Source organism: Haemaphysalis longicornis, unplaced genomic scaffold (assembly GCF_048455015.1).
Source record: "Haemaphysalis longicornis isolate Haplotype H1 unplaced genomic scaffold, Haemaphysalis longicornis Haplotype H1 scaffold_1, whole genome shotgun sequence".
NCBI lineage: Eukaryota > Metazoa > Arthropoda > Arachnida > Ixodida > Ixodidae > Haemaphysalis > Haemaphysalis longicornis.
In genome coordinates, this window is record NW_027526203.1 from 181489343 (window position 1) to 181513964 (window position 24622).

Consider the following 24622-nt stretch of genomic DNA (forward strand, 5'->3'; position numbering starts at 1 on the left):
TCGCTCCATCACCGGTCGCCACATAGAGGGGCCGTGCGTCGCGCCCGCGGGCGACAGCGCCAGTCTCGCATTCCAAGTAGCCCTGAACGACAGAAAAGGAGGAGTGGAGGAGTGTGACTCGCGATTAGGTACGTAAGTGGTTCTACTGTTTAAAAAGGATATGGAAGATGTCTTCGCCGATTAACACGTGAGCACCAATGCCCTTCCTCAGCCTGGAGGGCGCAGTTTAGAAATTAGGTGCGAAATAGAATTCACGGCCTACGCGATAATGGTTTCTGACGAGACTGGATTCAAGTATCGCGACCTAGAAAGGGCTAAGTGAATGAACCTGAAAGGATGAAGCCGGCGCAGGTACGCTTTAAAATAGAATTGGTCATGCAAGAAGCGAACGGAAGAACGGGAGTAATTACGGTGGCAAACACGTCAGCGCGCCAACGCTTTCATTCAACCCAAAGGATGCGGCTTTGAACCTAAATATTAGTTATGATTCGTGAACTTCGCGCGCATGGTTGCAGTGGAAATTGAATTCAATTATAGTCACCTTCAAATTACTAAATGAATGGCCCGAGATTCCGACGTGACGGGACAAATAAGGTTAGGAAGAGACTTAGCGTGTGCCCTACAATTGTTAAACCTCAATCTTAAAGCGGTCGCCGTCTGGCCAGTATATTGCAGGTGGCAGGCAGTCGAGCAAGTAAACTACGTTGGTGCTGCCACAGATAAAATTTCCCTTAAGTTCTACCGAGAAGTGTGAGCAGGTGCTAGAGGCTGTTTTTGTTTTCGTCATGTGGGGACATATCTCACAACGAGGCTTGTTGGAGGGCCCACAACCGGTAACTGACGAATGGCTGAGCCTCGAAGATGTCACTGTCGCGCAGGTTTTTGTTCCTCCTGTAGACAGTACGTGGTGGTTCGGATAATATAGATGCTAGTCGAGGACTTTGAATTAATGTGTTGTAATGCTTTCAAAGTATGCTAGAGACGTTCGGCACAGATGCGGAGTGAGTGAGAGCTAGATTACTCTGAGGGCGTCGGTCGACTGGCTTCCTACAGTCAAGGAGTTCATTGCGGCTTAGCTCTCCTGCTCGCTCGACAAATGGAATCATCAAATAATTAGAGCGGGTACTTTTGTTTAAGCAGGTCGTTTTTATGCTACTCACAGTTGGAAAGAAAATCTTTCTTTGGAGCATATCCGGCGGAAGCGATGTGCTTGACTATAGGGTATGCCCGTCTTCCAGTAGTTAATGTGACTACTTTGAAAATGCAAATATTGATTGGAGTCTGTAGGTTTTCGGTAAAGCTTGGTCTCTAACCTGGTTTGCGAGACAGAAACCGTCACGTCGAGGAAGTTGATACTGGTAGCGGAAAATCGATGTGAGAAAGAAATGTTAGGGTGTACCGTGTTAAACTCGGCTATAAATTTTATGAGACTGGATTCTCAGTGTGGGCAAATCAAAAAGACATTGCCGATGAAGCGCTTGTAAAAAATTGGCTTTAATTCGACGCCTGCAAGAAACTTTTTCTCGAGAACTACAACGAAAATATTTGCATAATTTGTCCCTATCCTTGCGCCCATGGACGCAGCACTGACTTGAACATAGTATTTGCCATTGAACTCAAAATTATTTAGCTCAAGAATTAATCTTAGTAATAAGGCAAATGTAGATTTCTCGACCGGCTTAAGCGTGGACCGCAAGGAGCGTTTTTGCACGCGATTCGTGCACGTCGGTGTTGAGCGTGCGATTTTTTTACGCCCGCGTCGACGATTCCGCGCGCGCAGCAGCTTCCGCCTCGCTCAGAAAATGACGCGCGTCGCGCGCGGCAGTGGGAGGAGCTTATTTAGTGACGCTAGGAGGAGCCTGACGACTTGCGCCAATGGGAAGGCGCGCGCCTCATGGCTGCAGTTTCGAAGCGATCGAGACAGCCGGCTGTCTCCGCCAGAGATGTTTAAGCTTACCACTGGTAAGCCTAAACCCAGTTGCCTGCGTAAGTTACCACCAAGGCAGATATTGCATCGGCGCTTTCACTAACGGCGCGGATGATGCTTTATAGTACCGTTTTCGCCCACATTATAATCTCCTTCACCACACAAGTTACTTCTTGTGTTCCTTGAGCAGCATTTTAGAGAGCGCTTAGAAGCGGTCGCTCGAGCTCCCCACACGACTGCGCGGTCGAAGCCGCCGCCATGTTGCCGCCACTGGCCGCGCCGCGCGCAGAGTGCGGGTGGTTCTGCGGCAGCGGCAGCGCGCCTGTGGCGTGCGCGGCGCGTTTTTCCGAGCAGAAAACGCTCCATGAGGTTCACGCTTTAGGCTCCCGCGATTCACTGTAAGCGTAGATCACCGCTTGTATTCCATCGGAGTGGGGAACATTGGTATGCAAAGACGTAACGTCCATGGTGTATGGTATATATCATGGGGCATTGTTTGGTATACATATTATATATATATATATATATATATATATATATATATATATATATATATATATATATATATATATATATATATATATTGTGATGCAGGTTGTTTTTCTGGATGAGGAGGTTAAAATTTACCGGGCGACAAGAGTAGAGACGATTTGGCTACGGACAAGGACCAAATTATATTGACGGGACAAATTACAAAATAACGTGCACAAATGAAATCCAGCTAATCTAATGACAACAGTCCTATGGTAGCAAAGTCCCCTGCGAGAATTCCCACTCCAAATTGTTCGCGCTCACGTGTAGGTCATAGTTGGTGAGTTGACTCGGTGCGCAAGGTTCGGTGCGCTGGGCTCGGTGCCCTTGTCGATGCTGGTGCTGTGCCCGATGAACAACACGTCGTATTCGGCCCGGGTGTTCCGTGGACAGACTCGAATGGAAGAGACCAGGTGTTGCTCGGTCTGAAGATCTCCTGGGCGTTGACGCCCAGCTGAGAGCTTCCAGGAGGAATGTGCGGCTCCGTGACGAAGACCCCCTAGGCGTTCTCGCCCAGCCGAGAGCTTCTGGAACCACCTGCTTCCTGCCTCCAGCGCTAGCCACCTCTTCTTCCTCCTCCTCTTTGCCTCTCGCGCCCTGCTTCCGCCTCCGCACACACCTCGTCTTCTTCGCTTCGACCCGCCGACCCCTGTCCGGTAAGCAGCGCCTCCTCACAATTGCCCCCATCGAAAGAAGTGTTTTGGGGGAAAAAACACTTCCAGTGGAAAGTCCGTCGATGGTCACAGTGGAATGTCCAGTCAGCTTACACGCAAGGCACCACGTATCACCACTACCACCAGAACACTTTCACGTCATATAGTAACACTTCCAAAACACTGCATAACAATGAATCCAAACAGCACACAATCAAACTCAAATACAAGTACTTATAATACAACAAACCATCTCCTAAGTCATGGCTTACACAAACCACCCAAAATAAGTAGTGACTAATAAAACCAGAATTATTCCAACCAAACTAAGGAGTCGCGGATGTTTTAAACAATACCAAACAATAATTAAACTACCACCGCGAAAAACCGTCCAGCACTGTATACGGTTGGCCGTCGTTCAAGGTTGCTCGAGTAGCCCGCACACAGTTAACAGAGTACAACCTATGAACCTAACATGCAACAATCTACCAGTTTTCTTTCCTTAAATAATTTTCAAACCTCTTTTTCTCGTTTAGGCATGAGATTTCTAGCCATGTCGAAATCGTGTCTTCAGTCCCGTTTGTTCCCACGTCACTTCATCTTCACCTTCTTCCGACGCGTCCACTCCGCACCCTTAGGGATGCGATCCCTTTTCTTCTGAGAGCGAGCTCTTATGGAGCACCTAAGGCACGAAGCCTGGCTCAATGGTTCCGCTAGAAACCGGCGCTTTACTAGCTCGTCCACTACCCTTCGCGCGCGAGCGATTCTTCGAGCCCACTTGTAAGCTCGCACGCGGCGGGACAATTCAGGTAGTAGTTCACCAGTTTGCGTTTTCTGACCTCCCAGACAGTGCGGATAATTCTTCTTTCCTGTTATCTGGAACCGTCGCCTGCATGTCTGTTCCTTTCTGTGCGCTACTGGCACGAATTGCTTATTTGGCCTGCATTTCAACTCAGGTCGACTCTCGCCTGTATCAACAACACGACGCTTCGACCACTTGACCTCCCTCTTATCCGCAGGCTTGCTGGAGGGTGCACACTTATGCTTCAAAAAATTTGTTACAGCTTGGTCCCTGTGGGCTTGCAAAAGCTTTTTACCGGGCCCCACGAGCTCGTGCAGTGAGTCCCTCTCTTTTTTCCGAAGCTCTTTATCTGCCCCCAAGAGCTTCCCTGCACGCTGCAAGGATACCTCCATGCCACACTCAACACGTGCACCGTTTCGTGCCTGGAACAAGTCTTTCACCTGTACGTGTGGCAGTTCGGAATCTGTTCTTTTTTCTTCCTTTCCGCACGCGGCCTCATCACTGCCACTGACCCGCATGCCCTCTGTCGCACGTGCGTGGAGTTCCGAACTCTATTTCCATCCTTTTTCGGAGACGCGGCGCTCTCTGTCTGCAATTTTGAGATCTAAAGCTAGAGTCGCGCGCTTCTTCTCTTGCAGCTGGATTTCACTATCTAGCTCGTCGCGTTCGAGCTCAAGCCTGCGAATTTCAGCTTGTCTCGCGAGCGCTGTTTCTTGTCTCGCATCCTGTCTTTCCTGTCTTTTCTTTTCCATCTCTATCTCGACCCATTCCTTCAGCTCACTGCCCACCAGGCCTAACTCTTTTCCCACTGCGAGCAATTTGTCCATGTCCATTCCGGCGCCAAGTGCTCTCCTCTCCGCGCGAAAATTCCCTCCTCGACTCTCTGGAAGTTACGCAGAGAGTCCTGTCGCGGACGCCATTTTTGTGATGCAGGTTGTTTTTCTGGATGAGGAGGTTAAAATTTACCGGGCGACAAGAGTAGAGACGATTTGGCTACGGACAAGGACCAAATTATATTGACGGGACAAATTACAAAATAACGTGCACAAATGAAATCCAGCTAATCTAATGACAACAGTCCTATGGTAGCAAAGACCCCTGCGAGAATTCCCACTCCAAATTGTTCGCGCTCACGTGTAGGTCACAGTTGGTGAGTTGACTCGGTGCGCAAGGCTCGGTGCGCTGGGCTCGGTGCCCTTGTCGATGCTGGTGCTGTGCCCGATGAACAACACGTCGTATTCGGCCCGGGTGTTCCGTGGACAGACTCGAATGGAAGAAACCCGGTGTTGCTCGGTCTGAAGATCTCCTGGGCGTTGACGCCCAGCTGAGAGCTTCCAGGAGGAATGTGCGGCTCCGTGACGAAGACCCCCTAGGCGTTCTCGCCCAGCCGAAAGCTTCTGGAACCACCTGCTTCCTGCCTCCAGCGCTAGCCACCTCTTCTTCCTCCTCCTCTTTGCCTCTCGCGCCCTGCTTCCGCCTCCGCACACACCTCGTCTTCCTCGCTTCGACCCGCCGACCCCTGTCCGGTAAGCAGCGCCTCCTCACATATATATAAGCAGTAAAAGGAACTGCTCGAGGAGCCAGAAGAACTCAAGATGAAGACTGGTCCTCCAGTCGAAACGTCAGTAAACCACTGTTTTTCTTTTTAATCGTGCGTCTACCATTTTCTCAAGTATATATATATATATATATATATATATATATATATATATATATATATATATATATATATATAACACAGAAATCAGGGTTGGCAGTCAAGAAAACCTCGGAAAGCAAAGGGGAGGTTGTGGTAGGTCATTGAAACAGATAAAGAATTTGGAAAGAAAGAAAGCGCAGAACAAATGCCCGCCAGGTGGGATCCGAACCCACGACCTTTAGAATACCGGTCTGGTGCGATAACCACTACGCTACCGGCGGGGCGATTTCCCCCCCCCCCCCCGCTTTCTGGGGTATTTATATCAATGTAATTTTTTCCTGTGCTGTAATTAATGTAATGTATTACATTATTACATTACATGTATTACATGTATTATGTATTACATTACATTAATGTAATGTAATGAAAGTGTTTTAATGTAATTTCCTCCGAGCTCCCAGCAGAAGCCTAAATGCAACCAGAACGTTAGGACCGAATTTATTCGGACGGCTCGAATGCCCCCATTCCTGCAGAAGAAATTAAGATCGTCGTGCAGCCCCGCGGAGGGGTCGATATTACCAAGGGAGGAGCTGCATGCTTGGCAACCGCCATCAAGGCGGCAGCGGGAATTAACTCTTTCGTTACGGCGGAAAAACGGCCGATTTTAAGTGCTTCCACAAAACGTTTATTTTTTTCTCTTGAGCTACTCGACACACGTAGCCTTGCTATGCATGAAATTGTAGCTTATAGATTGCTCTTCCAAACACAAAGCAGCAGTTTTGTTAATGGTACAATTACTTACACTTTATTGGTCAAGTAATCAGAAAAAAGCCCCCAAGAAAAGTATACGAAAAACACAAATCGGCACTTTTACCGAGACTAAAAATTATTTCAGGTATTTTAAGATATACAAATTGTTCCTACGTTCCTTGGCTATGATTCAATATATAAATCAACAGTGTACACCAGGTTTTGCATTTTTGAGGGCCCGTCAACCTAGCGCAACTGACGGCTGTGCCACGCCGCGAGGGCACTCAAGGGTGAGTGAGTCTCTGTAAAATGTGCATCCAAGTACCGTACTTACCTGATTCTAACGCGCACTTTTTTTCCGGAAAAATAGGTCGAAAAATCGCATGCGCGTTAGAATCCGACACGAAACCGAAACCGAAACAGCGGAAATTTCGTCCCACCCATCGCCATCGCCATGTCAAGACGACGCTAAAGCTTTCAGCAACGATTTTTCGGACGCAGGAAGCATAGGCGCCTAGGCTTTTCTATAGGCGTTCACACAAATCGTCAAATCGTTCCACTTGCGCGCTTGATAACAGCAATGGCAGCAGAGAGAGAGAGAGAAAAAACTTTATTTGCTCAGAGCCATGGTCGGGCCCGCTAATCCGGGGCTGCCAATGGTCGACGAGTAGCTCTCTCAGCCCGGTCCGCCAGCCATTTCTGGCAAGCTGGATGCGGGTTGAGCAGGGTGGCCTCCCATTGTGTTGTGCATCTGTTGTTCGGTGTGATGTTCTTCATGTTGGGGTTTTGTGTGCAGTGCCACATCGTGTGGAGTAAATCTCCCGTCTGGTCGCAGTGCGGGCACTGTGGTGTTGGGTAGATGTCTGGATAGTATTTGTGTAGGGTTGCGGGAATTGGAAGTGTGTTTGTGTGAAGTTGTCGGAGTAACACCTCCTCCATTCTTGTGAGCGAGGGATGAGGGACTGGAAATCTCATCCTGCCGAGCCTCTGTTCAAGCAGTATCTCCCTGTAGGCGGTACGCAGTGAAGGGGGTGAAGGTGATCGGCTGGCTCCCTTGCCTGGGGGGCAACCAGCGGGGGTGAACGCCCGGAATAAGGAATCGCGGGCTAACGCGTGCGCGGCGACATTCCCCCCGGTCTGTCCCTGATGACCCGGGAACCATATGATCTGTGCCCTTTCAGGCGGCTGATTCGTAATTATGCGAAGGGCCTGGCGACATATCCTGCCTCTGAGGAAATTTCGGCAAGCCTCTTGGGAATCGGTTAGTATACGCCTCGAGCGCGGCCTGTAGGGGCGCCACTGAAATCCTCCTAGCGGCCCGTTTCGAAAGCAGGCGCGGGAGTCCCCGGCCCGCTTCCCCCTGTCGCCGTTGCTTTTGGGGATCGTTCAAGACAGCGATTTACCGTTTGTCCGCATTCAAAATACCGAATAACGTGGAGCAGGCACTCTGTTTGCAAGCGTGGTGTGTTCACGAGAGTATAAACGTATATGACGCGATACAGGTCGGCGTCCCGAAGCCAGCATTTGCATGCAGCTGGTTGCAATTCCGCTGCCCTGAAATTTAGTGGCAGTGTCTCCGTAAGCAGTGTTTCCTCCGATGGTCATGTTGCGGCCATACACACTATGATGTAAATCGACTTTGTGCACTTACAAAATCCAGCAGAGCACTCATACCTGACAGCACGCAAGTTACGCCTGCCAATATCACATATCAGATATTGATCAGTATTATGAACAAGCCAATGCGGCATAAATTTCACAAACATAGTACGAAAGAAGTACGATGGATAATGCAAAATTACACTCCGGAGTCAGCACACGATGACAAATTTAATGCTGTGTCGTCTTGTCCCGAGGTGAGCGGTCGCAAAGATTCATCTGTTACATTTATCCTCCACGAGAAGCGCGAAGATGGGCTTATAGAGTAATCCGCGTCCCTCACCAAAATCTTCTTCGAAACATCGTATGACACAGGGAGACTGCAGAATCTAGCATAAACCGAAATCAGAGACCCTTATCAGATACGACACTCTTCCAACGAGCCCGTGAGTACGAGATTTCGGCGCACGTTAAGGATCTCCAGGTGGTCAAAATTAATCCGGAGCCCTCCACTACGGCGTGCCTCATCGTCTCCGTTGCGTCGGCGCGTTAAACCCTGCAACCAATCAATCAACTCTTCCAACGACACTTCGTATCGCTTGTGAACTGTCAACGCTGTATTCTTCAAAAAATGCGTCCGCCGAGTGATCAGCCGTTCGTTGAAGGCGAAAAACAAACGAAAAGTGAACACGCAGCTTGTGTGTGTGGTTACTAAAACGTTCATTCGTTGATTTCGCTCCGCATTTGTAAACAACGATAGTTGAGCGTCCTCCTCCTCACCCCCCCCCCCCCCCCCATGTCTAGCGAAATATCAGTGCATTTCGCATCTAGTTGGTCTGGTGAATACTACCTTGCTCAAACAAACGTGTTTAGCATTTCAGAAGCTGCACTCATTTTTTTTTTCATTCCCCTACGACTATTCTATTTATTCCTGACTTGCAGACCTTTCATTTTCCCGTGGTTTCATTACATATACCTTGGTTCTTACTATAAGGCATAAGTTGGCACATATCTGACAATGCACAGACTTTGAGTGTACTTAACATTTTCGCGTGGCTTATATTTCCATAAAAGGCACAAGTTTTTGTCAGCTATTGGGTTATCACATCCCCGAAACATATTTTTCTACGACGTACATATTCGAAGCAAAGCCGCATTTGTTTGCGCTGCAAAACGAACCAACCTCTTACAGTGCCAATATCAGGTCTAAACGAGGCGATCACTTGTGCTGACGTGTTCGAAGGTGACAGCGGTGATATGCTGCTGCCGTCGCCGACACCCGCAAGAGCGGCCAAGAAGCGCGCAGAACCGCCTCCCCGGGTAGCTCTTGTTGGCGTTAGAGCGCTCTACCAAGACGCAGCTGTTTTTTTTTAAGTGCCCTAAACGTGCAGTTAGCTTACAGACGTCACCATAACAAGTTGTTTAGTGCGCGGAAAGGCAAAGAGAAGCGAAAGAGAACCAAAACACTGCATGACCACCTATCAGCCACGCAGCGCTAATCCCGCAAACGCCGCGGAGAAGCGGCGGCAGGCGGCGCAGCGATCGCGAATCTCGAGGCGTATACTGGCGCGAGGATGGGCAGAGATGGCCAGGGCGATGGCGACCTCTTCCGCGCGGGTCGGATCCGTCGTTTTGATGGATGCCATTGCAATGGGGTTACCACTGGATGAGCAGGCTGCTGCTGTGGTCACCCCATTGGTGGGGCCGGCACCGTCCACGTAGATTGTAGCAGGGTGGGAGTCCCACGTTTTGGAGAGGTATTGGGCCCGGAGTGTTCTGCGGACTTGATCGTGTTCCGGGTGCATGTGTCTGGGGAGGGGATGGATGTGAATGCGTTCTCTTATTTCTCGACGGATGTCGAATCGATCCTGCACCGTGGTCGGAGGGGTTATGTCCAGTCTATTTAGGATGGCTCTGCCTGTTTTTGTCCTCGTGAGGCGCACCTGTTACGCTATTCTCTGAGCATCTATGAGCTCTTTTGTGGTGTTATGGACCCCCAGAGCCATTAGGCGCTCATTGGACGTAGATACTGGGAGGCCCAAAGATAGTTTGACGCACTTACGAAGAGCCCGGTCTAGTCTGTCCTCCTCTCTGGGTTTGAGGTTCAGAAAAGGAGCGACGTATGTGTATCTAGAGACCACAAAGGCCTGTACCAGCTTAGTGGTTTCAGTCTCTTTCAGTCCGTGGTTTTTGGAGGTCACTCGCTTGATCATTCTGGCTACCTGGTTGGCCGCCGCTATCAGGCGACTCACCGCTGTGGTATTGTGTGCCATGTTGGAAAAGTGCACGCCGAGGACACGGATCTCCTGCCTGGCGGGGATAGGCATGAAATCCACGTGCAGCTTGATGGGGTCTTGTTTCGGGTATTTGGGCTTCTTGGGCTGGACCACCAGTAGTTCCGACTTATCCGGTGCACACTCCAGGCCACGGGACCGGGCGAAGGTCTGCACGATTTCTATCGCTCGTTGGAAGCTGTCCTCTATGTCGGCCCTAGTTCCTTGATTTGACCATATGGTGACGTCGTCCGCGTACAGTGCGTGACAAATGCCTGGCACCCGGTTCAGTCTGGGCGGCAGATCCTTCATCGCCAAGTTGAAGAGCAAAGGGGAGAGAACTGCACCCTGGGGTGTACCCCGCGATCCCAGCTCAATTAGATCTGACTCGAGTCCCCCTATAGAGAGCTTGGCCTTCCGATCTTGTAAGAACGCCTTGATGTAGTTGTAGGTTCTGGAGCCGCAATTAGTCTCCGCTAAGGTGCGTAGTATGGCCGAGTGCAGGACGTTATCGAAAGCCCCTTTTAAATCAAGGGCTAGCACCGCGCACGGTTGCATGCGGTCTGGGTGAAGGTATACGTCCCTGTAGACCTGCAAAAGCACATCGGCAGTGCCTAGGTGTGGTCTGAAGCCAAACTGTGTGTGCGGAAGTTGGTCTGTGCCGTCGAGAAACCGTTGCAATCGAGTGTTGATTACTCGCTCGAAAAGTTTCCCCAGGCAGGATGTTAGCGAGATGGGCCTAAGATTCTCTACCTTCAAGTCCTTTCCCGGTTTCGGGATAAACCGAATTTCCGCTGTTTTCCACTGTTGCGGTAATGAACCGGGGATCCAGTACTCCCGATTGAAATGGTCGACCAAAGCTTGAATGTCTGCTTCACCTAGGTTGTAGAGGGCTCTCGCTGTGATTTGGTCTGGTCCCGGGGCTGTGGTCTTCTTCATGTTGGCGAGCTCAGTTTTGATTTCGTGTATAGTGACGGGTTCGTCCAAGACTTCGTTGGGTTCTCCTTGGTAATCTGGGTAATCACCCCGGCGGTCTGTTCGGAGATACTTGGCCTTGAGGTCGTCAATAAGTTCTTGGTCCGTCCCGGGGTATTGGGGCACCAGCTTAGCAAGTCGATTGGCATGCTCAGTCCTCGTGGCAGTCGGCTCCATCATTGCTTTAAGAACCTTCCACGTCTTCGCCACGCCTAGCTGGCCCGACATGCTGTCGCAAAACTTTCTCCAGTTTTGATTAACAAGCTTTATGGCGTAATCTTCTGCCTCCTTACTGAGCTGGGCCACTCGGCGTCGTAGCTTGCGGTTGAGGGGCTGTCTCCGCCATCTCTTGGTGAGTGACTCTCTGGCATCCCAGATATGGAGAAGGTGCGAGTCGACAGCTGGCACGCCGTCTGGAGCTTCGATTTTTCGCGTGTGGTGTTCCACGTCCAATAATAGCTCTCGGGTCCACAGCTCGATGTCCACTATGTTGGGTCCCCCCTGTTCCCCAAGCCGTCTTTCTCTGGCTTCTCTCCACTTGTGCCAGTCTGTTAGTCTGCAAGCTCGACGTCTTCTCTCCCATCTGCCACAAGCGTCGTCCATGCTCGTCTGTAAAATAAAGTGGTCGCTTCCGAGACTCTGCCCTAAGTTTTCCCATTTCTCCTCCCTAACATTTCGTACGAAGGTCAGGTCCGGGCATGAGTCCCTGCTGACGCTATTTCCTGTCCTAGTAGGTTGCAGTGGGTCGGTGAGTAACGTGAGATGCTCCCGGGCTGCCAGTTCTTCCAGCTTCCTGCCTTTTGCGTCCGTTCGCTTGTAACCCCACGCCACATTGTGAGCATTGAAGTCCCCCGCCACCATCACACGGGCACCACGGCCGGCCGAAGTAAGGAAGGATTTGATTAGATAGTGCAAATTGGGGTTACGGTTGCTCGGGCTGCTGTATACGTTCAGGATGTGTAGACTACGCCCTCCCCGTTTGGCTGGGTGTATCTCCACATATTCGTGAGGGGTATCCGAGTCAAATGCATCATGATGGCACACAGCTAGTTCCTTTTGCACGAGAATGGCGGTATTTTTGTTCGTTTGAAAAGTGTTGTATCCCTTAAGCTTGATATGCATTTTATTCGCTTCCTGTATCAGCATGACTGCCGGGGAATGTACAGCCTTTTCTACATATAGTTGGAGGGACGACTGCTTCCGATTGTACCCACGGCAGTTCCACTGCCAAATCCTCAGTTCGCGGCTGAATGGCATGTCGAGTCCGTATCTGACCATTGATCCTCTGTCGGTCCTCGCATTGCCATGCGCTTCCTGCGTTTTTCCTGCATCTCACGTCGAAGTGCCGTTATTGCTGTTTCAGTGTAGCGCCGGTTACCTCCAATTTGCTCGCTCATCTGTCGGAGTTGAGTTTGCACACCTTCTTGATGTTGCTTTGCTTCCTCTTTGAAAGCCTTGAACTCCTGTAAGACAAGTTGGTACACGTCTCCCAGAAGAGGGGATTGTGAGGTATTAGGGAGGTGACTAGGAGTTGATGCAGGGGCAACGGGATCTCTAGGTGGTGACTGCGTGCGGAGTGGTTGGGATTTTGATAGTACCGCCATTTGAGCCTTTAAGGCTGAGAGTTCTGCTCGCAGCGCTCTGATTTCTGCCTTTTGCGATTGGTTTTCGGTCTGGAGTGTTTGTATTTCTGTGTGTACAGAGAGTGGGGGTAAGGGAGGCCAGTCCCTGCTCACCTGACTGTTCTGTGCTTTGGCTTGATCCTTGGCCTGAAGAGATTGCTGGATGCCTGAGGACGTCTGCTTCTTTTTCGTGTGCTGCTGCTGCAGCTGAGTGTTGCCCGGCAGAGAGCTGGCCCAGGCCCTGTCCCGGGTTTTCGCTCCGGTCACTGCAGTCGCCCACTCGTGTGTGCGGCCGCATGACGTCGTCCCTTTGCTCTCTTCACAGCAGGTGCTACTCGCTCCTGTCGCCAAGGGTGTATTCTTATTTCCCCGCGCCAGTTGTTGCTGTGATCCCGGTTCTTGCACACTACCGTGATACGGATTTTGAACTACGTTCTTGTTTTTCCCCGGTTTGTCTGGCCTGAAGAATTTCTCCTTGCACTCACTGGAGTATGTCTTGTGCGGTCCCTTGCATAGTGCGCACGTGAGAGTGCACGAATGGTCTTCCATGGCGTTTGGTTGTCCGCAGTCTTCGCAGGCAAAGCCCTTGGGTTTCGGGCATACGTCTGTTCTGTGTCCCGCCTCTCCACAGTTGAAACATGCGGCACGCGTCTTCCGGTAGATAAAACACCGCTTCTCCAACCATGCGTAGCGCACCGTGTAGGGAACTCGTTTGCCGGAGAAGACGATCACGGCCGAACTCGATTTACCCAGTCGCCTGGCGCCCAAAATCTCATATCCTGGTGCCAAAAGTTCGTGCTCGATTTGCGCGTCGGTCGCTCCGTCGTCCACCCCGTGAATGACTCCTCGGCATACTTCCTCTTGCATCGCTGAGTAAGTGCTGACTTCTAGGTCTTTTCCTTGTATGCGCAGGTGTCCTATCTTCAGGAGTTCCTTCGCGTCATCGAGGTTATTTGTGCAGATAAGGGCAATGTTTTGGCTGTCGTGCACTCGGATGAGCGGGCATTCTTGTAAGGGAGTTAGGCAGGCTGCTCGAACGCTGCGAGTCACCTCCCCCTCCACTTCACACAAGTTTATGCCTCCTCGCGGTTTAACAACAATCCGGTATTGGAATGGCTTGAGGCTAGGGAGGTGTCTTCTCAGAGGTTTCCCACCTGTGTCAGTCGTCTTGCCCAGTGTCTCCGCTTCTTTCACGGGCTCACGCAGTCGCTCTCGACGTTTGTAGAGCCGAAGATTCCAGTCTTGGGTGTCTTCCCCGTCGTCCTTGACGCCACTAGCAGTGAGTTCGTTTGTTGGTGGTATGGGCGGTGTGGTGCGTCTCACCTCACAAAAGTCCATGGCCCCAGGGTTATACCCTCGTTGAGAGGTCCCTTCTGCCATTTCGTCGCGGATACGTGCACGTCCGGTGCGTTCAGTAGTCTTCGCCGGGCATTCCGCTGCCTGAGTGTCGTTGTGGTGCAAGCACTAGGCCTAATAGGCCCAGCCCCTGCTCACAGGAGGTTGGAGTTCGAGGCCTTCTTGCCGGTAGAAAACGACGTCTTCTCTGATAAGACGGGTACCGGACGAATTCGTACACTTTGGGTCGTTAAAGCAGCAGAGGGACACGCTGAAAAGGCATTTTAAACTGAGCAAAGCGCAGAAAAACGGCGGAGCCCATCCGAAGTGCAACCTCTCGCAAATTACCCTCCTACCGAAGTCACCAATGGCAGCAGCGGCTATCACGTATCACGCGTTCAAAACGAGCGGTCGGCTTAAGCGTGCGCCTCTGGAGAAGCTCGCGGGATGGGCGTGTGAGGCGTGGGCCACAATCCCATCGACCATGGTTGAACGTTAGTTCAGAAGTGTGGCATCGCGAACGTGCTTGACGGCACCGAGGACGAGATGTTGTGGTCAGCGGAGAGCGACGAGGAGTGAGATGAGTGAGATTACTTCGGGAAATAAATCACCCGTTTCTCTCGCATTCGTTTTAAATGCAGAGCATTTCTTTAACTCACAATGTCACCCGTCCGTTGGCGATCGCCGCCCGCAGCCAGCCAGCACGTGCGCCCCTCCCCCGCTCCTCCTCGCTCTCAACAACAGGTGCGGGCGCGCATGCGCGTGCTCCGGCGCTGAAAGAGGCGTTGCAGCCGCAGGGCCGCAGGTGCTACCTCCTCTCCCTCTACTGCGCGCGCTAAGGCAGCGGTACACTATAGCAGCGGCGAAGCGTCAGCGTCGAGCGGCCGATCCCGAGCGTCGAGAACGAGAGGCCGCCGCCAGTCGTCAGCGTCGAGCTGCGGATCCATCGAATCGAGAGCGAGACACGCCTTCGAAACGTCAGCGGCGAGCGGCGGACCCCGCGTTACGAGAACGAGATGCCGCGGTCGGCCTTGTTGACGTAGTCCACGACGTACGCCGCGCACGCGTAGTGGTCGAGGATGATCTGCAGGTCCATGTTGGAGCCGAGAACCCTTCCGATCCACGGGTTGAACGCGTTCACGCGCTTCTCGGCGGGGATCCTCGCGTGAAGCACGCACGGACGCGACGCGCCAGCCCGCAGAATCTCCGAGTACTCCTTCCCCGGACCGCACGTCGAAGGCGGCAAGTAACTCGTCCAAGCTCGCAAACTCCCCGTGCTCCAACGCCTCGTGCATTTCGTCGTACTTGGCCTTCAAGCGCCGTCGACGCACCCGTACGACAACAACTACAACTACCACCGCCAACTACCACAACCTACGCCACGTGACCACCCCCAATGCTCTGCATTTACTCGTGCCTGTCCCTCGCGCGGGGGCATGCGACGGAGGTTTTTTTTCTTGCTCACACAGTTCCGTGCGCGTTACAATCGGAGGTGCAAGTTTTTTCAGTTTTTTGTCAGGAAAATCGGGTGCGCGTTAGAATCTGGTAATTACGGTATACTCTTTTGTGTCCTCGCAAAACATCAGTTCGGTGGTAAAAAACAAGAAAAAAATCGAGCGCTCTCGACAAGCGTCGCACCTGAATCCTGCAGCGCTAATCTGACACGAGCGCCAGGTTATCTTAAAGGTGATAGCGCGATACGGCGCGGTGCATTTGGGAATATATCCCTTCCGCGCGGTGCATTTGGGAATATATCCCTTCCATATATCCCTCCCGCGCCCTTCCACGCCCCACCGCGCTGCTATCACGCACCTGTTAGGCCGAGACCGCGACGGAGCGAACGGGCTGACTACGACGCATGCGCGCGCCAGCTGCTGTTGAGAGAGAGGGAAGGAGAGGCGCACCTGCTGCGGACGCGGAGCTGTTGACACCGTCCGACGCAGGAATAGGCGAGGCTAAGAAATGCTCTGCATTTAAAATCGACAGCAGCAGCTGCCGACGTGCTTGCTACACCAGTCCGACTGTGCGGAGCGCGGCGCGAACCCGACGCCATTTTTCCTCCCCCCCCCCCTTCTACCGTCGGTTCAAATTTCTCTTGCTCACCCCCACCACACGAGACACAAACAAACGAAACCGAAATTGAAAGAGGTTGCCAATGAACACACCAGATGGCGATAGTTGTCTGTGGAGCGCGGGTTTCAGATTTTGCGGGAGATTTAAAATCATCGAACGCCGGCTTCCGATTGCCTATGGTGCCGTCGTGAAAGAGTTAAAGGAGCCATGAAGAGAAAATACAACTTCGTTTAATTTGAAAGAACTAGGATTCAGTATCTCACTCAGCTCCATTACAGCCACAAAAGATGTTTTTTAACGAAAAAAAAGCAAGAAGTATTTAAAAACTTTCAAATTTTGCGCTACAGTGACGTGTTATGAGCAAGAATGACGTCACACGGGCCAACAATAAAACATAATTTTCAGCGCGTTAACTGCACGTTAGCATTGAAGTGATGCGGTCAAATGGGACTAGAGGCCCTATTACAGACGTCCAGTCATGTGTCGTCGCGACAGGTCAGTTAGGCGGCCGCCAATCGCACAAACAAGGTTCCGTGACGTCATAGAAAAGTTGCGGGAAATTGGCTAGGGGGTCGCCACGGCTTCACACGTTTTCTTTAATATCTCCGTTATTTGTTCGAAGATTGCGATGATATTGGTATCATTGTTATCGGGACTAGGCAGTCGTTCTAATAAACCCAACTTGTATTTTGTCTTCATGGCTCCTTTAAGAAGCCAGATCGTGCTGAGGATATGGCGTGTCCCAATACCCAGCAGAACATTACTGTGTTCACCAGTTCGAGCACGGAGCGAGCGGAGATGTATGCTCGAATTCAAGCTATCAACGTCCAAGGCAAAATATACAAAGTGAGCGCTTACGGAACGACCGCCGACGACACAGTGAAGGGGCGTGATCAGGACTATGGCGCTTGAGGACAGCCAAGCCGAAATAATGCAGCAGATCGTTACCACGCACAACACCCTTGCTGCTGGGGCGAAGCGTATCGGGAACACGACGACAGCAATTGTAATGTTCAACGGTACCAAGGTTCCCAGGTATGTGCGTTACGGATCCACGCTCTGCCCGTGCAGTCTCTACAAGAAGCCAATAGAGGTTTGCAAAGTATGCGGCAAGGTCGGCCACAGACGCGACATGTGCCCCACACCGAACGTACGTGTCTGCCTTACATGCGGTGTTTCTAATCCAAGACAGGGCCACAAGTGTGTCCCCTAATGCAAGCTCTGTGGCGCAGAACACCCCACCGAGGACCGCTTCTGCAGAGTCAAATATAAGGTTCCATACGTCGGGCGGCGATGGCGGTGGGAACGCCGTAACGCTGAAGAACAGCAAAAACAAGCACTCGAATCAAGCTAGCTTCCACGCCTTGGACGCTCCCCCTCGCTCAGCCTTTTCCCCATAGCGGGTCTCGCAGCGCGTCGCGCCATGCCTCACGCCGCGCTTCCCGTCATGCATCGCGCAGCGCATCCCGCGGCCGTAACTCATCTGACAGGAACAGCTGCGGCGCTAAGCGATCACACAGCTGTTCCTGCGTGATCGCTTTACATTACACGCTTTAAATTACTCGCTTTAAATTACACGCAGCAGCGCTAGCTCCAACAGCGCCACTAGTGGCCGAAGCACTCCAAGCGGCTGGCAGGCGTGGATTACCAGCCCCTCCTACAAGGAACTCTAACACCTCCGCGCAACCAACGCGACGCGGGTAGAAACCACCCGCCGGCGTACCCAAGAGCTAGCCGAGGTCAAGAAAGCACCCTAAGCACAGCGAACCCAGCCAACCACTGGCCCAGTTCAGTCACCCGAGACACATACACCCGCCGTTACCCCCGAGCAGAACACCGACACGCCATCGCACTAGGACACGCAATCAATGGACACAACCCAAGACGAGCCCCAAGAGGAAAAGACCACTGAACCAACCCCCAAGAAACGAGCACGCACCACACCAGGCAACCAAACGGAACTGACCAAACTGGAAACTCAGCTCGAAGCCAAAATTGAAGCGTTCGCCAACATCTCCGCCGACACGGCTGCCATCTCCGACCAACGACTGGCGCGGCTGGCGGAGTTGATCACCAAGTCCTTCCATAACATACAAGAGCGGTTCGACATCATTTAACAGACCCTCAAACCGATAGTCCGCAGCCCCATCTTTGCGCCGCAATTCGCCAACCACCAATACCTCCAAGAGCAGACGCAATACCCAACTCGGCTACAACGATGTCCCAGTTCCAAGCCACACAATAAGTTCGCTTCCGAGACTTATGGTCTGGCAGTGGAACTGCCAGTTACAAGAGAGCAGTGCTGCAACAACACATCACAGTACCTAAGAAACCAGACATCATCCTTCTGCAAAAAACGGCGACGGCGAATCCAATTCTCCCTGGATATCACGCTCACGTTAGTCCGGCGGAAAGAAGGGGCGTCTGCACGTTCGTCCGCAAAGAGCTTACGTTCATCGAGCACCAACTTAAACACGGCCACAGCAGCGTGGAATACACCTTCACCGATATCATCCCAAGCAAACAACTGAAAGGCAGCCTGTTCGAAGCCAACATCTACAGTAACCCCAGGCACCAAACACAGAAATTCAGGACCCTACTACACACAGCCAGCACCCAAGCCAAAGACAACACGTTGCTGATCGGAGGCGACTTCAACGCCGCCCATTGAGCGTGGGGTTACGTGAAAAACACGGCCAAAGGACGGGACTTGTGACAGGATATCCTATACCACAACTGTGGCCTGATCACGGACCCCGCTCATCCCAACCGCATCGGCAACTCCGTAGCACGAGACACTACACCAGACCTTACATATCTCAAGAACGACCACACGGGCAAAGTAACATGGCACAGGGTAGTGACCACTACATCCTCGAAATTACGATACCCAATCAATTCCAGGGCAACACCATTACACCAAGTGGACAGACTGGGACGGTTTCCGTAAGGGACATCCCACCACGACACAAGATATCACAGACATCGGAAGCTGGACGGCTCCGCGATGCAGTGCAGTCGGCCACCAAAACCATCGAAACGGACTGATCTGATCTGATGGTAGGTTTTAACGCGCCGACGCAACGCAGGCGATGAGGCGCGCCGTAGTGGAGGGCTCCGGATTAATTTTGACCACCTGGGGATCTTTATCGTGCGCCGAAATCTCGTACACACGGGCGTTTTTGCTTTTCGCCTCCATCAGAAAAGCGGCCGCCGCGGCCGGGAATCGAACCCGCGACCTCGTGCTCAGCAGCGCAACGCCTTAGCCACTGAGCCACCGCGGCGGGTACTAACAAGATGCTACGCAACCTCGACGATGCATCGATCGAGGCCCTAACCCATTACTTCAACGAATGCTGGCGTTTGGGAAATCTCCCCAGACAGTGAAAAACGACAAGAACGATCCTGATCCCGAAACCGGGCAAACCACTGGACATCGGCAACCTGCGTCCCATCTTGCTCACGTCCTGAGTGGGCAAGGTGCTTGAGCACGTGGTAGTCAACCGGTGGCAGGAAAACCTGGAGAAGGCCTCTACCAGGGCACGATGATCGGCTTCCAGCACAGACTCAGCACACAAAAGACGCCATGTTACAACTCAAACAAGAAATCATCGAGAACAAGGCACAAGATAGCAAAGTAAATCTGGGGCTCGATTTACCAAGCGCATTTGACAAAGTTCAGCACTCAGCCATATTAGCACAAGTATTAAGACTCAACATGCGGGTAACGAGCTATACAATTTCATCTAAGGCTTCTTGACCAACCTCATGGTGGAACTGCACGCTGGAGACCTCAAGCTCACCGAACTCAAGCTCGGCAGCATGGGTCCCCCTCATGGTTCGGTCATCTTGCCGTTGCTCTTCAACCCCGTCATGATAGGCGTGGCGAGGGCACTGGCGGGGACCGGCGTCTGGCAAACGATCTACGCTGGCGACATTACCCTGAGGGCGTCCGGCGCACCGACGCCAGCATAGAGCAACAGCTGCAAGCGGCGGTTACCGCCATCGAGCAGCACCTTGAAGGCACCGGCCTAGTGTGCTCGCCTGCCAAACCCGAGCTGTTTGTCCTCACACCGCTATAACCGGGACGGAAACGCGCGCCCCCTCGGGAGTGCGATCGCATCAAGATCGTGACCGCATCGGGGCAACGCATAGCCGGTGTTCCCAAGATCAGGGTCCTGGGCCGGCTGCTCAACAAGAGCGGCCGCAACGACGAGACCATCAACAAGTTAACCACCAAGGCCATGGACGCCATCCCGCTCATACACAGAGTCTCGACGCGACGGGCGGGCATGTGTGAAGACGGTCTGCGCCTCGTCCAGTCGTTTGTGATCAGTCACATCGCCTACGTTGCGGCCTACCTTAACTGACAGGTCACTGACAGGACGAAGATCAACGCGCTGATCAGACGGGTTTACAAGACGGCGCTGGGCTTAGACCAGGATTACGGCTCGGCTCCTGCAGCTCGGCGTCCGTAAGACCCTAGAAGAAATAGCCGAGGCGCAGCTCACCGCGCAAATGGAGCACCTCTCCACCACCATGCAAGACGGGCCGCAGTATCCTGGCGTCTCTGGGTTACAACCCCCGAGCTCCCAGCCGGCAACCGCGCGAGATCAGCGAGGAGGCACGGGTCCACATCCGCGTGGTTCCATGTCGAAGAACGTGCACCCCGTGTACAACCAAGAACGGCGGCAGGCGCGGACAAAGGCCCTCACCGAGCTACACACCCAAAATCCGCACCCCCGGTATGTGGACGCATCGGAACACAAACGAGAAGGCTTCGCGGCAGTGGTCGTTGCGGCGGCTACTGGCACCAAGACAACGGCAGCGAGCGTGCCATCGCTCTGGCGATCTCCGAGGCCTAGTGTCACACCGTGCTCAGCGACTCGAGGAACGCTGTGCGTAACTTTTCCAAGGGGCGAGTGTGCGCACCGGCGGCCGCCGCCATAGGCAAGCTCAAGCTCCAAGACCGCGGCAGCACCATCCGTATCAAGTGGATGCACACGCGGGCGAGTGTGCATCCTCACCGAACCACAACGGGACGGCCCATTCGGCGGCGCGAGCGCTTACCCTCGCTCCCCCGAGAGTGACGGTCCCGTGTGGTGGTTCGAAACTAAGGACCGAGTAGCCAGCTATGGCGAAGTTACAAAGTGCTACCGCCTAGCTCGACGGACAATGCCGCCTCCCCACCCGGCACTCAGTCTGGAGGAGGTCGTCATCGACACGTGGAGGTCGACACGTGCGTCACCTAGAACTCTATACGAGTGGTGTGTGCAGTGTTTGTAGAGTGGGTGAAGCGGACCAATGGCACATAATGTGGGACTGCGCCAGGTTTCCGGCCGAAGCTACTTCCAGGACATACCAGCCCGAACTTCAAAGTGCAGTGCAGGACACTGAACTAAGACACTCAACACTCAACAAGTGCAGGACACTCAACTAGGGGCCATCCAACAGACCAGGGGTGCGCTCGAAAAGCACAAGCCTCAGGACCCGCCCCGAATGGGCCAAACTCGGGTAGTGCAGAGTAGTACATAACCCCGAGTAGACGCTTGGCCAACGTCACGACGCATTGTACCGTCGATTGCCGGCATTTTAATCAAGTTAGTCCTATTCACCAATCCTATTCTGATGGCCACAAATAGTTACATAAGAGCTCATACGATTCACAGGAAAGTATTCCCGCGGTTCATCATTGTCAATACCAGTCATCTGACTTCAATTCGTCTGTCGTCTGATGTGCCAGGTAACCCCGCTTTCCGAAATAAGGCTCACGATTCTATGTTCATGTTTGTTTCTTTGTTCCCGTTTTAATTCTATCATTCTGTGCGTGTGTGTTTGTGCTTGTGACATGAGATCATTCACAGCAGATAAGAGGGCACCCTTTTCGTCTGCTGCTGCTGAAACGAGGACAAATTTGAACTTGGAATCGTGAGCCTTGTTTCGAAAAGCATGGTAACCTGGCACAGCAGACGACAGACGATCTGAAACCAGATGACTGTTACTGACAACAATGAACCACCGGACTACTTTACTACAATTCGTATGAGTTTTCTGTGGCTGAGTTATTATATTAGTGTACGTTATTTGTGTCCATGAGTTAATTGTATGAGTTATTTGTGGCCAACTCTTTGCGGCTATCATAAACTATCGACAAAAGAGGTTTCCTGATCGTCTGTTACCTCATTCGGTTCCTTCCAATTGTGAAGCGCAATCGCGCGTTTCGCTTTTCATATCCCAGGTGGCGCCGTCGTTCCAAGATCAGCTTGCAGCCCAAATCGGCTGCCATGTTACCATAGGCAAAAATCGTTTTTATTTTCAGAATTAACAGAAAAGTACAGTCGTTGTTCCCGGTGTCATGCATGATGTACCACAAAATGCCACCTTCGTGCAAACTTTGAGCGCGAACGGAGCAGCGCTTCACACAGGAAACGTTTTAAGCGTTCCATTTATCGATGTTCATATCAAGCACAATCGTTTCTCGACACGACCCAGTCGCCTGGCAAGTTGCCGTAGATTTTTCAAGGTTACCCCATATGCGGCGATGGCGATGAGCGACGCGAGAAACGTAACTCAATGGGTAAAGCAAACAGGTAGTTGGGGCGACAGCGACAAGCGAAAAAATGGTCACACAGGCCGCCGGCGACAGCGGCACGAGCAGGGCCGTCCTCGTCGCTCGCTTTTTACCTGCCAGAAGCAGCCCACAAGTGAGTGGCAGCGACGAGCGACGACGACGAAGGGCATTGGCGCCAGTGTATTAATTTTTTTCGCTTGTCTCTGTCCCCAACACTATCTGTTAGTTGCACTCACTGAATAACGTTTTTAGCCTCGCTTGTCGCCGTCACTGCATGTGGTTGGCGCTTGGTCGATTTGGAGACTTCGTACCAGAATTTCACTTACCTTCACGTGTGAGCCCTCAAACGCAGAGTCAGTACGCTTGGCTCTGTCGTCTAGCGGAAATTACTTCCTTGTATGCTGCCGAGGCGTCTTGGTTCAACCTAAAAAGCCACGCCCAGTCCAACCGGCTGCCCTAACTCGTTAGGCCTCGCAACGCTGGCTGGATCAACGTTGATTAGGTTCAGTTAGTTCAGTTCTACAACCACAGAAAAGTGCTACAACTGCGCGGCGTTCCCCGAACCGCCACCGATCCTTCTCCCTGTGGCGCTGCAGTCGCAACCGACTCGGTAGCCGGCGCATTCAGCAGCCTGGTCTTCGGCGTTTCTGCTTGATCGTGCGGTTTCACTCTGTAGTGCGGAGTGCGCGAGGTTTTTCGAGGGGCTCTCTAGTGCTTTCTCAGTAACGGTACTCAATTTATGTGGGCCTCCGTATGTGAGGCTGAGGCAGGCAAGGCCGACCTGCTTTATTCCGGGGTGAACGCGAGGTCTCTCTAGGATAGAAGAACCAGCGGTCTGCCTGTATAGGCTCGGTTCGCTAATACTATCATGGCTAAAACTTTCGTTGTATAACTCACTTTTCTGTTCAAAATTACGCTATTGCAATTTGGTGAGGGGCGTAACAACCAATAAAAATTGTGGCAGAATGATAAAATCTCAAAACAAGGTATTGCAGATATTTGAGCGCTGAACCGGCCATCCAGAGTATTTGCCCACTCATCTTTATACTAATTACCCCTTGCGAAAAGCAGACTAATTTATATGAAAAAATAAACTACGTATCACCGAAAACGCAGCTAAAACACCTTCATATATGTTTCGTCGGAAACTGCATTGTAAGCTCCCTCAGACGAGAACAAATTATGGAAGACAACTTATATAATTATAATTTCCCTTGCTTTAATTATTTTTGATGCAATTATATCTTAAAAAGAGGAATTTTAATTATTATAGAAATATTTCATAATCTAATTATAGAAATATATTCAGTTCACCCAATTTCTTCCTGCGCCTATTTTTTTTCCTGGCACATACAACTCCTACTTTTGTTGTTGTTTCCTTGTGCTCCTTCTAATATGACTTATTAATTGAAATGATGTCATACCTGCCTTTATTTTCAATGTACAGTGTATATTTCTATTTTTCTTTTGTTTTGTGTGTGTCTGTTTGTAAATCGATTTCTTTGCCAATAAATTATAAATTAATTTTCTTGTCACGTTCCATTTGTTTTCACGCGTGCCTGTGTGCCAACCGCCTGTGCTCGGGGGCAAGGCCTGTGTCAGACTTGTCGCTTCTTCCTTCCCGCGTTTTCTGTATGTCGACTTCTCTGAATTGAGAAACGAACAAATACTTAAATCAAATCAAATCAAATCAAAAAGTTATTTAGGCCGGTAGAATGCGAAGTTCACGGTGAGAAATTATATGCACGTACCATTAAATCGATTTGGTGATGCGCCTAAATTTCTGCTCCCGATCTCAAGCGAGAACGGGCTTTGAATGTGTGGCTAAGTCGGCGCGCTAATTTACGGTATGCGCCGGCATGCCAATGAGCT

The 24622-nt window shown here is 51.7% G+C and overlaps 1 protein-coding gene across 1 annotated transcript in view; it reads right to left on the reverse strand.

Annotated features, from left to right (window-relative positions):
* The window catches only part of LOC144167473 (nucleoredoxin-like protein 1), a 37263-nt gene extending 13890 nt beyond the window's left edge, over positions 1 to 23373 (reverse strand). Inside the window, exon 1 of the mRNA XM_077696731.1 lies at positions 23077 to 23373. The gene's annotated coding sequence lies outside the window, so the exon portion shown is untranslated. The remainder of the gene's footprint in view (positions 1 to 23076) is intronic.
* Between the last annotated feature and the right edge of the window lie 1249 nt (positions 23374 to 24622).